Source organism: Astatotilapia calliptera, chromosome 2, assembly GCF_964374335.1.
Source record: "Astatotilapia calliptera chromosome 2, fAstCal68.1, whole genome shotgun sequence".
Lineage (NCBI taxonomy): Eukaryota > Metazoa > Chordata > Actinopteri > Cichliformes > Cichlidae > Astatotilapia > Astatotilapia calliptera.
In genome coordinates this window covers 7,888,819-7,902,790 of record NC_137423.1, presented here as the reverse complement: position 1 = coordinate 7,902,790, position 13,972 = coordinate 7,888,819, and the positions used below count along the sequence as shown (strand labels likewise).

Below are 13,972 nucleotides of genomic sequence, written 5' to 3'. Positions count from 1 at the left end.
TCATAGTCTCTAACATTACTGTTATTTACACATTTTTTTCAAAGAATGGCATATATATCACTCCCAAAAGAATTAACATTTACTTGTCGGGGTATAAAGTTGCTTTAGATAAGAAAGAAAATGACCACTGATATTCCATCGTGTCTTTTTAATGCTTAACATTCACACAGTTGCATGCAACCTTCTTTGGAGCCCTTTTAGGAATTTTACATTGGTTACGCTGCCGATTTTTCACAGCAAAAAGGGGCTTACCGGTAATAGAAAAAAAGCAACAAAACAAAGAATATCTGTAACACCAAATTGTATTTATTATTAGAAATGTAAACTCTTCTGGTGTTAAAAACAGTCCCTGTTTATTATCAAGTTAAACCAAACCAGAACCCTAATCCTAAATGGGTCATTGGTACATGATAGGAATTCAAGGCTTTTCAAATAAGATTATAAATGATCCAAAAGAAGACTTAGACAAAAAAAAAACTTTGAAGAAAGAAATCATGTTTTCATAAACATCAGTACCAGCATCACCAGCTTCACACTTAATACCACGATCATAGTTATTTCCACCTCCATCATCTCTATCGCCCCAATCATCCACAACCTCATGAGTCCCTGCAACGGAAGAGATAGCTTCTCCCACAACGACCTGTTTGCAACTGCACTCTATGCTTAAAAACAAAAGGCTTTATACTCCTTTATAAGTGTGCACGCACGAGTTCACAAAAACTCACACACAGAGAATTGAATGCTCACATATGCTGCCACTTGCAGATACTTAACAAAGAGAAAAACATAAACAGGCACGTTGCTGAGTGACAGACTCGACTCAGCCAGATCAGTTTCCACTTCCGTGAAATCTAAACATTAGCTTGTTTACCCTGATCCTGAGCTGAGGCTGGGCCTGGGTGAGAGAGCCGAGTGTGTGTCTCTACCTCTTAGTGTGTGAGCGTAGGTCCACAGAAGACAAGAAACAGGGGGACATGCTATCAGAGACAATACCTCAAAGGTGGAGGAAGACGGAGAATAAAACAAAACAAAAGAACAAAAACAGTATACAGCTATTCCCTCTAATATTATGTAACCCATGATGTCTATTACATAGCTGTCAGGGGAGAGCAAACTGTAGAGTAAAAGCTGTGCTTATAGGGTTGGTTAGAAACTTTATTAGGTATGCTTTGCTATTACTGGACTGCACCTCCTTTTGCCATCACAACTGCCTTAAGTCTTCATGGAAAACAACGAGGTCCGGAAACGTTCCTCAGAGATTTAGGTCCATATCGAAATGAGAGCATCACAGAGTTGCTGCAGATTTGTTGGCTGTACATGCACAATGATCTCCCGTTCCACCGCAACCCAAAAATGCTCTATTGGATCGCGATCTGGTGACTGTGGAGGGGATTTGAGTGCAATTAACTCATAGTCACGCTGAAGAAACATGTTTAACAAGTTTAACACGTTTTGGCTTTGTGACATGCTGTGATGTGCTGCTGGAAGCAGCCATCAGAGGATGGATACACTGTGGTCATACAGAAAGGGAAATAGCCAGCAACAACACTTAGGTAGGCTGTGGAATTTACACGATGCTCAGTTGCACCACCAATAGCAGCCTGAACCACTGATACAAGGCAGGATGGATGGATGGATGGATGGATGTTTGCCATGGCAAGGTCCCTACAATACAAATGTTACAGCAGAAATCAAGACTCATCAGACCAGGAAACTGTTCTAATCTTTACCACTTTTGGCAAGTCTATGTAGCAGTCTGGGCATTCTCCTCTGACCTCAGCAAGGCATCTTCGTCCATATAACTCAATGGATATTTACTCTTTTTTGGACCATTTAGAATTTAGAGATAAAGTCAACCCCTCAAACTCATTGTAGTACTCCTCACATCAATCCAGAACATTTCTTGCTTTGCGGTAGAGTGCATTATCCTGCAGAAAGAGGCCACAGCCATCAGGGAATATCATTTTCATGAGAGGGTGTACATGGTCCAGAGTAATGCTTAAGTAGGTGGTTCACGTCAAAGTAACATCCACATGGATGGGAGCACCCAAGGTTTCCCAGCAGAACATTGCCCAAAGCATTACACTGCCTCCAGTGGCTTCTCTTTGTCCCATAGTGCAACCTGGTCCCAGGTGTTCCCCAAGTAAGTGACCAACACATACCCTGCCAGCCACGTGACGTAAAAGAAAACGTGATTCGTCAGACCAAGCCAACTTCTTCTGTTGCTCCGTTGTCCAGTTCTGATGATCACAGGCCCATTTTGGCAGACCACACTTCACTCCCCACATACATCAGTGAGCCTTAGACGCCCATGACCCGTCGCTGGTTTCTCATTGTTTCTTCACTTTTAATAGATACTGACCATTGCAAACTGGGAACACGGCTGCAGGAGATGCTCTAACCCAGTTTTCAAGGTATCACAACTGAACCCTTGTCAAACTCGCTCAAATCCTTATGTTTGCCTATTTTTTCTGCTTGTAACACATAAACTTTGAGGACAAAAAGTTTACTTGCTCCCACTGAATCCCACTCGCTAACAGGCGAGTGGTAAAGAGATAATCAGTGTTATTCACCTCACCTGTCAGTGGCCATAACGTTATGCCTGATTTGTGTAGTATAGATATATTACAACGAAAGAAATATCCTCTGACAAGCATATTAGAAGCTCTTGCACAAAACTTCTTTACAAAGTGTTAATCTGGGCTGATCTACAGAAGTAACTTGCTGGTTTTCAAGCAAAGTCAACAGTTAGTTGATTCATTATAGGTGACCTGAGATGATGGGCCGTCTAAGCCTAGGCAACTATGAAGAGGTTAATATTATAACAAAGTTTAGATCCAACTCGTAACCTAAAACTCACGCAAGAGTTTTATTATGAATTTATATTATATTATTATTATGCGCAATTTTATTACTTAAACTGCATGTTTAATAGTTTTAGCTATAGAAAACCCAATTTTGCTGAGTTTCTGTTTATCACTACATTTCCTACAAAGTACAGTAAACAAACAAACCAAAAAATATAATGACTACAAAATGCTTAATGCTGTTTCCTTCAAAAAAGTACCAGTTCCTTTATAACATATTTGTGTAGTGTTTTTCAGGGTACTCTTGCTTGTTCCAAGCATGAACTTTACTACAGCGTCTTACTTTTATCAGATTAAGATGAAGGCCTTTCTTGTGGGCATCAGTTCTTCTTGTTGCTCAGCAAGCGCCTCTCTGAATAACACCAGGAGCTTCCCTGATGACACCGTATGGAGGATAATCTAAATATTCAACGTGCCTGAAACCTGTGCACAGTACAGTAAATTATTTATTTAAGGTAACACTTGAATAGACCACCTTGATGGCACCAGTATGAGAACTTATTATCCAACTGCAAACCTTCCATATACATAACTTCATATGTATGAAGGTAATAATAATAAAAACAAGAAGAAAAAGAATCCTTTATTGCCTTTATGTGTTCACATATAACGAAATTTTGTTTGATATCTATATAAATGCATACATACATACACACAACCAACACTATAAAACATTTGAATGCACACTATTCACATGTGCAGGTGTGCAGAATAAAAATGTGCAGAAAGTTACAGATAGAATTTAGATGGATTTCATAGCTCTGGGGAAGAAGCTGCCTCTCAGTCTGGTGGTGCGTGTTTGTATGTTCCTGTACAGCTTTGGAGAAGGAAGCGGTATATGCAGTCCATTGCCAGGGGAGGTGGGGTCGGCAGCGATACGTCTAGTCTTCTTCTGGATCCATCCAGTGTGTAAGGAGTCCAGATGTGGGAGTGGACTTCCCACAATCCCCTATGCTGTTTTCAGAAAGTTCTCCCAGCCAAGTTCTTTCTGTCTTGTGGTGTGCAGCTGCAGTCATACTAAGACAGAGGATGCTTTCCATTGTGGCTCGGAAGAAATTCACAACCAGCAAAACAGAGTCTGGTCGGTTTTAGCTTCCTGTGGAAAAATAGCTTTTGTTGGGCTTTTTTCACCAGGTGCAATGTGTTGAGCAACCAGGTCAGGTCAGATGTTATGTGGAGACCCAAGAACTTGATGCTGTCCAGATGCTCTACTGCCTCCCTGTGTATGAGGACAGGAGCGTTTCCTTTCTTCCTGGATGTCCTGCTATCCACAATGAGCTCCTTGGTCTTGTTGGTGTTCAGGATGCACCACTGTGTCAGGTGTTGGATCTCCTCTCTATAATGAGTCTCATCATTGTCTGATATGAGACCCACCATGGTGGTATCATCCACAAACTCCACAACTGTTAATGAAGTGAGTGGCAGAACAATCATGAGTAAAGAGAGTAAATAGGGTCGGGCTGAGCACACAGCCCTGTGGAGTGCCTGTGTTCAGGATCAGTGTGGAAGATGTCCAGCTCCCCACTCGCACCACCCAAGGCCTGTCGGAGGGGAAATCCCTGATCCGGTGGTAAAGTGATGTCGACAGGCCCAGGTTATTAAGCTTCAGAGCCAGCTTATCCGGGATCACTGTGTTGAAATCCAAGCTGAAGTCAACAAATAGCATCCTAAGATAAGAGTTTGGATGTTTGAGGTTGGTCAGGGCTGACTGCAGTGCTGTTGAGACAGCATCTTCTGTTGAACAGTTCCACCTGCATGCAAACTGATGGCTGTCCAGACCAACAGGGATGATGTTGTTGATGTGCTTCAGAACGTGCTTCATAATTACTGTTGTCAGGGCGATGGGGTGATAATCATTGAGGCAAGAGAGAGCTGATCTTTTTGGTACAAGCTCAATGATAGAGGATGTTAGGGAGACGCACGATAATGTTTGCAGCTGTGCAGCAGGACTTGTTTATGTATAGCGCTAAATCTCCGCCTTTGCATTTAGCTAAAGCTGCAGTCCCATCTGCTCAAACAGAGAGTACCTGTCTCCTCCACCGGGATGTTGTTATCCCGCCAGGTCTCTGCAACAATCGCCACACAGCTGTCCATCCTGCATGAGATGATCCTTAGCCGAAACTTGTCTGTTTTCTTGGCGAATGACTGAGCATTAGCGAGGAAGAGACTGGGAAAAGCCGGTCTGTGTGGGTTAGCATGTGGCTGAATGCGCAGGCTGCTCCTCTTACTCCATTTTTGTTTGTGATGTCTCCTCCATCTCTTAGGCCCCAAATGGGGGATTGCCGGTACATTTTCCCAGTGTCCCACAATTCAGGCCTTCCATACTGTATTAATGCTGTCTACAACACCACATAAAATCCATGATTTTCTGTCATAACTTATTTGCATCACTAAGCAACATACTGGCATACGGTCTTCTAATTTGGCATGTCTTTAAAGGAAAAAAAAAAGTTTGTGGATGAATTTTTTTTTGTTTTTTTTCTTCTTAGAGAGGCTCACCTATACTCATAGAATTACAGTTGGTTACCAATACTTAATTTTACGTCGAGCCTGGCAACCAATCAATCTGTTTCAGAAGGGCAGACAAGAGTAAAACTAGGGTGTTATTTACAGATGGCAGAAAGAGGTGGTGTAGTAACGTATAATATGAAAAAAATATTTTAAACATAAAAGCCTGTTAACATAATTTAATAGACCCTTAAAACAAATACGTGTATGAGTTTAATTTGGTCACTTTGATGTTATATTTATATCATTTTCTGCTAGATTTGGATTCTTTGCAGTGACAAATAGCTATATATTTGCCTTAAATATATAATCTTAAAAATCTCATTAAGTTAGCCAATTCCCCTGAAAATGATGTGGCTTTCCTAAAGTTATTTATAGCATTTGAGTACAGTTGAACCACATCCTGCTTTTATGTACTACTGCAATATGCACAATAAGAGCTGTGCGCTAAATCTAATCTACAACATCAGGGCAATTAGCCACCTACTGCAGGAGATAACAAGACAGGGAAAGGGGGAGGGAGGGAGAAAAAAATCCCCCACCCAGCATGTGAAAACCTGTGTCAGATTTCACCACAGACAAGGTCACCCGCTCTTGGTCTTGCCTCAATGCCCTGGCTTGGTAACCAGATCCCATGCAGGATGGCGACAAACCTGTTTCTGTTATAGGAGAGGTGCCCACTTGGCTGATTATGTTTGCAAAAACTTTACACTTTTATTTTTTTCCGCCTTGTTTTTCTTTACACCCAACCTTCAATTTACCTGTACAGGGATCTGAGGAGTTGAGCATAACTTTGTACAGCTGTGAACACCCTGGGAACACTTTACACACACTTGTGGATACAAACACCAAAAAGAAGAGAAAGAAAGAAAAATCTTGTTTTAATTCTAGAGCCAAAGCATCATCATCGGTGTTATGCTACACAGCCAAGTTAACACTTGGTATGTTTGTAATTGTGCTGCCTATGAAACTGCACTGTAATCCCTTCCAGCTGCCTCCCTCACTCACCCATCCACCTTCCTCTTCCCCTCCTCTTCCCTTTCAGAGAAACTGTAGCTGAGTATGTTTTCCATGGGCCCTGGTGGATTCATCCTGTTGACAGCGCCAAGCCTTTTATGCATCGAAAACACAGTATTCCCTTTCAGGTGAAGAGACGATGGAAGGGAGAAGGGGAGCTGGGTTGTGGGAGGTAGTGGTGGTGGGGGGAAGCCAAGGACGGTCCCTACAACAGACCTCAAACTTCAAAATCTTGGTCCTCATCTCTTCACAAAAAGAGAGTGAGAGACAGACAGTGAGAAGGGAGGGGGGTGAGGGATCAAGACAAGAAGAAGGGGAGGCAGGAGAGGAGGAGGGAGGGTAGAAAAAAAAAACAACGGCACAAAGGAGTGCGTAATTAAGACAGGAAATGGGAGAAGAGAGGAGGGCTCTGGGGGCTTTCAGAAAGAGGCTGGCTGGGGTCGCTTTTCCAGAGAACGGAGGAGTGGGGCTGATACCCGAGCTGTCTGAATGGAAATCAGATAATCTGTTAACACAAGGCATGGCCCAGATCCTGCCTGCAGACTGACATGGATAGGCCAGTTCCTGTTCCAATCCGCTGCTGTGGCACAAAGTGTTGCCAAGGCAACCAGCTGTTCCAGCCAAACTTTGCTTTCTCTCCGAGCCGGCGGCAAAAACGACAGGTGGGGCTACAAGGCTAGTAGAAGCAGCTCTGAGGTGCTTGTGAAAACATAAAGCTGGTTCAGTGGTGAGAAGACACGGTGGTAGGAATTTAACACCGGTCACCATGCACAAGAAATTCTGCTGCAGTGACCCACCCCTCCAAAAAAAAAGAGAGAAAAAAATAATTTGACGGACATGCGTTGGGCAGGTGAAGCATCGGGCAAAATAAAGATATTACATTTCTTGCCCGGCTGGTGGAATTTCACTTTGTACCACAGAAAAGAAGGAGAAAAAGAAAAAAGCACCAGAAATAAAATTCTAATTTGCCTTATTGTATTCTGATATTTTTCTACTTATTGTGTGGATGTGGTATTGACCATAATCTGACTGATCTGTGTAAATTCATTACAGGTTATGCATCATAAAAATGAATTGTTTCTGCTCCCAGTTTCATTTATTCATTTGAGACATAATGCCAACTCGATTTTTGGTGCCAAAGAATACTAAATCTCATATTACTCCACATAATGGGTAACACAGAACAAAGTTTTTTATGGAATCGTCAGATGGGTGCTCAGTACGAGTAACTGCATTGAGCTGAGATTTGAAAATTATTACTAGGACAGAAAAAACCTCTGACCATTCAAACCTACTGAAAAAGCACGTTGACTTAATGCTGCTCTGATCAGTGCAGGCTGCTATCGCTGTCAACTAGCCAAATTGTCCCATCTGGTTAAAAGATTACATTTTGAGCATGTCTTTTGCTCCTAATTCAAACACATTCTACATTTACACAGTCCGAAACACTACAGACAACTCCTCAGCCAAATTCAACAGTCTCCCTTTTCCACACTTTCCTAAATAGAAAAGTTTACAACTTCATGCTCATTTACATTTTTGTGTGCTTTGTCACAGTATCCTTTGCTGCTGCTCTGAAAAAGGGCCAAAACCAACTGATCTACCAAACAGTGGTGTTGGTCCCAATGAGGTGTTAGGATCAGACTCTCCCAGCAGCACTATAAAAGTGTTATTTACAATGATTTGTACAACTTTATAGATTCCCCCGAAGGTGAATAGGAGGCCAAGGCTCTAAATCAAAGCCGGATAAAGATAGCTATTTCAACCTTTTTTCAATCTGAACCAAGCTCATATTTTAGTGTGGCGACTTAACAACAAGAAGGAACAAATCTCAGGCAATAAAGCCCTACCGCTAGACTTGCGTTGTTTCCCCAGACTTCTCTTTGATTATCAAATATCTGAGCAGAAGGAGATGAAGGGGGAAAATACACCTCCTACAGGACCTCCACCTCTGCCCCCACTTCAAGAGCAAGGCGGTGCGACATGCAGTGGCGTACCACAGCTCAAACTTCCCCTTCCTCTTGAGGGGAAGCCATTTTATTGTGTTCCACTGAGATAATTGCCAATCCCTTAAATGAAAGGGTTTTCTCAGTCCTCTGGTAATTACTAGATACGCAGCAAGGGTCTGGTGAAGGAGGGGGGAGGTAGAAAAAAAGAGAGAGAAGAAAACATGACAGGCAGGTATTAAAATTCAATGGGTGGGGCAGGAAGGAAGTCGAGAGAGGGATGTGTTGAAACAGAGAGAATGAGGGAGGGCTAGAGGGAGGGAGGCTTGTTGTGCTGCTGTAGCCTCCGTTTTGGGGTTGAGGAAGGACATGTTTATGGTCTGAGGGTTGGGCCTATTTTTTTGATCCGGCAGTGCAATCCTGTGCCAAGTGCCAAAGACACATCTGCTTCTGGGCAATCTCTTGCCATAGTAAGGTGATTTATGTGGTGATCGCTGACCTCTTTTCCTAAATCACTGATCTTTTTTTTTTTTCTCAGAGCTTCTCATCAAATTCAGAGCAGCTGAGTTGAGCTGAATAACTCTTTCAGACAGCACAAATTACACACTGCACTTCCTCTTCAGTGTGTTGAGGAATGTCTCTTAGCGATGATGGAGAGATTGAAAACCAAAGCAAAGCGTAACTGTACATGTAGTCGTACACCTCAAAGGTTTCTGGATATACTGGCAACGAACGGAGATGTGAATCACGCCAGCTAAACACACAGGGCATCTGAATAATTGTGGGGTGCAGTCATTGGAATTACACAGTTATTAATTATTGCTCTTATACCGTACGTTGGAAAATAGAGCCAAACTTTGGTTTCTCCTTAGTGCAGAGCAACAACAAAGACACAAATGTTGATTGTAGGGTAAACTTAAAATAGAAAACAGCTTTGTGATAAATTACTTCATTCATTGGCATGCTAGCATGTTTTTTTTGTAAAAGTCAGTTTTCCAACATCAAAAAAGGTCTTTATAAAATGTTATAAAGATGTAGTTTAATTGTCCATGCATATATTTGGCAAAACAAAAGTTCTAAAAATGCGAAAATCACATTTGCAATTTAAGAATCACTTTGAGTAGAACAATGGTATAGACGACTTGCTGTCAAAAGCAGTCAGTTGCTCCGCAGCTCTACTCCAATGCATGTTCTACAAATTTAGGAACTTACAGCATTACATTAGCATGCATTATAGCCTAAGTTTATAGTCACATCTTGCAGACAGAGACAATCTGCTAAGTGCACATGAGCCATTGTGCAATTCCTAAAATCCTGTGGTGAAGTTGTCCTGTAGTGCAGACAGGTATGCCTACTTATCAAATGATCTATTTACATGCCAGCCGGTATCATTTACACACTTTTCCCCTATGGTCCTGACTCTAGAGAATGAACGTTCAGAAGCCCGGAGAGGCCCCAGGCTTGTCAAAGACTCTCCTGTTGAGGTTCTGCTGGCCTGGTGGAAAAAGGTGTGCTCTTAGCTTGTTATGCGACACGGAGGGGAGACAGGCCAAAGGAAGGTGAGGAGGTATAGGGTGGGGGGGTCAAGGCGTACAACAATGACCCCTCTCAAGGCAGGAGGGCCCATCAGTTAAGTGTGTTTTTCTGCAATTTGAGAAAGTGGAATCTGGTCAAATTGGTGTCCTCTTGAGTTCCGACTGCTTAAGTTATGTGAGTGGGGGATGGGGGCTGACAGGATAGGGATAAGCCAAGGTCGCGTATGAGAAGGATGGTAGTGCCTTAATTGATAGTTTTAGCCCTTCCAAATGCAGAGAGAAAGCCACAGTAGAGCTAAAGAGTGTCATACAAGGTCTAACTGGCCATCTCTATGGCAACGACTGGGTGGGGAGTGGGGTGAGATCTTCCATTTATGGATGAGATTGGATGTTGGAAATGGATACTGGAGGGACAGGTTAGCACCGTGAGCTAAATAACACACTGATGACACAAGCTCACCAGGCTGAGGCAGCTTAAGCATCTTTCAGTGGAGCAAAGCGATTTGATAAGGGGGGTTTATGCAGAGGGTCAAGGGACATCAGGGCATCACAACCATAAATATACCCCTAAATGAAAACCAAGATGGTGGTGACTTATAGCCAATTAGTCTAAATTAGTTCTACAGAAGCTCTTTGCACCTGTGAAAAGATCTTTTTCCTAATATATATTTTCACTTACATTTCCTTTCTTTCTTATATCCTTTGAAAATAATTAATAGAAGACAGTTTGATAAGATACAGTGGAGGGCAATGTTATGGAGTTTCACTTGAGTTGACTTGATAAAGATTAAAAGCAACAGTAATCCAGAGGGATAACAAATATGGTTACATCGTTCCCTTGACTCACTGAGTAAAGACAGAATCTCCACCCAGTTACATGTTACATTTATGCAAAATAATTGCCACAGTTCAAATAAAAGTATCAGATCTAATACTGCCTGTTGAATGGTAGAATATGCTTTTCAAGCCTCATAAAATAATTAAAAAGGCTTCAAAGGGCACCATAAAAAGGTTGAGAGCTGTTATAATGAAAGGAAAATTAGATCAAGAGATAAATACAGCTTTTGTATCAGGCTTTAAATATCTTAATATTACATCACAAAAGTTGAGAATATTAGCTTGGGAGTTTATGGGGATTGACTTGCTTCTTTTTTATGATACTGTAAACAGAAAAATGTGTACGATATCCAGCCCTAGTACTGTGCTTGTACTGTCATAAGGACAAGGGCTTAAGTGTAGCCAGTCCTAATATACTCTAGGAGACAAAAATATTTACTTTGTGTACTACTAGCAACTCTTGAGAAATACCGCAGCATGATGTATAACTGTCTTTCTAGGTTTAAGTGGGTCGGTCACCTGATGATGAAAACAATCAATCACATAAAGTTGCCCCATCGACACGAGGCATTTAGATATCTCAAAGCAATAACTGCATTATGTACAGTCCTTTTTTTTTTATTTAGCCAACTTAGCAACACCCTGTTTGCAGAGACATACATCCTTCCTTTTACAAGGGGATATAATTTTACAATCTCCTGACCTTGGGTACACGGAGTGAAACACAACACCGCCCACCGGTCTATTTCTGTATTTGTCTTACAGTAAGCTGCCTGTAATTGAATCATGCTCTCCAGGACTATGAAACATGAATGGTGCTGTAGACACATTAAGACTTAGCTACAGTGGTTAAGAATAAGGTATAATCTTATGCTACCATGTGACTTGACATGTTTGCTTTCTCTTCACTTTGTTTTCATACCTTCAAATAAAAGGGTTTATGTGCAAAATTAGGTTCTTTAGCACTGGAAAGCAACTGATCCATAATGAGATGATGCCTTGAGATATTCTTTTCACCCATTTCACAAATAGGCTCTTGGAAGTTGGCTTTTTATTCTCTTAATCCTAAAAGATACCTATATGGAAATCTCTAATAGCAAAACAAGCACACTGCATGGTTAACATCATCATGGTATATTTCTCATGACTCATATCTGTATGCCCTGTTTTTTGACAGATTATACCCAAGGGGTATTCATTGGAAGAAAAGAGACACACAAAATGTGAGGACACAAATATCAGTAGAGGTCAGCTGTGTTTCTAACTGATGTGAAAGAATGTGAATGTGAATAAAGGGAAGAAAAAAAACTTCCCAACCGATTCCTGTCAATCTGTTCGTAAGAAATCTGTAAATTAACCACACCTTTAGTTGTGTAACAACTCCGGATCTTGGTGATTCCCTTTGGCAAGAAAAAACAACCCTCAGTTTCTAAAGATAGATAAACTGGTCTATTCGCATCCTGTCAGCTGCTTAATCTCCACACAAATAAACCACAAACTGAAAGTCACTGGCCTTCCAGTAACGAATCTCTGTTCCTACTAATATGTCATAAGTGTGAATTACTATTTCCAGGCATTATTCCTAACTTAGTTATCACTTTCATTTCAAATGTCTTATCACAAAGTGGGAATGATAATAGGTTAACGGCAAATAAATGTAAACTAACAGTCCGTGTGTTATGTTATTATTCGTCATGTGTTAATAGAATTCCTCAAGAATCTATGAAGGTTACTGGGGAACTGGGACATTCATCCAGTTTGTTCATTAGTGAACAATTCGTTGTGGAATCAAGGTGAATATCATAGTATAGTCAACAGACGTCAGAAACTTCCCCAGCAAGCTGGCCTCCGGGTACTATTTTGGAGACCTTTAAAAAACCCCACACTGGAAAATTCACTTCCCTGTTACTGCAACTATCGTGCATGAGTGCTACAAGACTGCACAAAGGCTGGTGAGAACAGAGGGACAGTGCATCAATTACTATAAAATTAGAAGTTATTTGGTGCCTGCCATCTGTTTGCAATTTTAAGTAAAATCTATTCTAGGGGGCAAAAGTCCTCTGAGATAAGCATCTTTGGGGAAAAACTCTCTCAGATGAGGGTCCCCAGTCTAATTTGTATCCATTAGCTATATTTATGTCTTCTGCAGTGTAGTTAAGTGTTTGTGTAAAACCTGTTGGTAATAGCATTTACAGTAATGCATATATCTTGAACCGAGTTAACTTGGGGGGTCTTGAGGATTTGAAGGACTGAAAAACAGTTCTATCGCATATTCGTTGTGCATTCAGGTTTAGCAGGCTGTTGCAGTCCGGGTTGTGATTAGGGCTTTGATAAGTCATTGTTGATGGACTGTGGAAAAGCGTTTTATCACTGGAGCATAATAGCGTGCATAAAAGGCATGAACCTGTGCTGAATAAATAAGAGGCAGCACACACCCACAGAAAGACAAATGTGTGTACCCGCAAGCACATGCACGCACATATACACCTCATCTTTGCAGCGCCTTTCCTGCAGATTATCTCTGTGAAAGAATGGCGGGATCTATGGGTCTTTCCCTCCTCCCTGCCTACCCCTCTCCCCCCCCCCCCCAACACACACACATACACACACACACACACTACTGCTAACTCAGTTTTTCTCTCTTCTTCCCTCCTTTCCAGTCTCATGTTTACTTCTGCCATATTCCTTCTTGTGCATCTCTCCGTTTCACTCTCCATGCCTGAGTGCAAGGTGAGAATCACAAAAGGAACACCTGGCAAACACGGATGTGGTCCTCCTCATCTCATTGTCACACCACCCACTCCAACCCCCCCCCCCCCCCCCCCCCCCCCCCCCGTTGACTCCCTTTTCAAAGAGGCACTCGCAAGAATGGCAAACAAGGCTTTCAGCAGCAGGAGGAAGGAGGAAGAGGAGGAGGAGGTATACCCCACTACCTTCACCACCACTCACTCCCTTCATCCCTCTCCTCCCTCCCCAGCTCGCCTTTCACACGCCAGGAAGTGCTATTCAGACCAGGAGCTGCATGTACATGTTCCTCTCAACCAGTATCACCTCACTTCTTTCTCTTTCTCTGTGAGTGCACACACGTGTGTGTGTGTGTGTGTGTGTGTGTGTGTGTGTGTGTGTGTGTGTGTGTGTGTGTGTGTGTGTGTGTGTGCACAAGTATGTTTCTATGCCTTAGAACAAGAGAAGAATGAGAGAAATAGATAAGACAAAGGAAAAAAGGAGAAATGTAGAAGCAACTACCAGTCAATCAAAT

General features: G+C 42.0%; 1 protein-coding gene across 4 annotated transcripts in view; it reads right to left on the bottom strand.

Annotated features, from left to right (window-relative positions):
- afg2a (AAA ATPase AFG2A) overlaps window positions 1-13,972 on the bottom strand; it is a 110,629-nt gene that overhangs the window by 28,791 nt on the left and 67,866 nt on the right. The gene's annotated exons all lie outside the window — the stretch shown is intronic.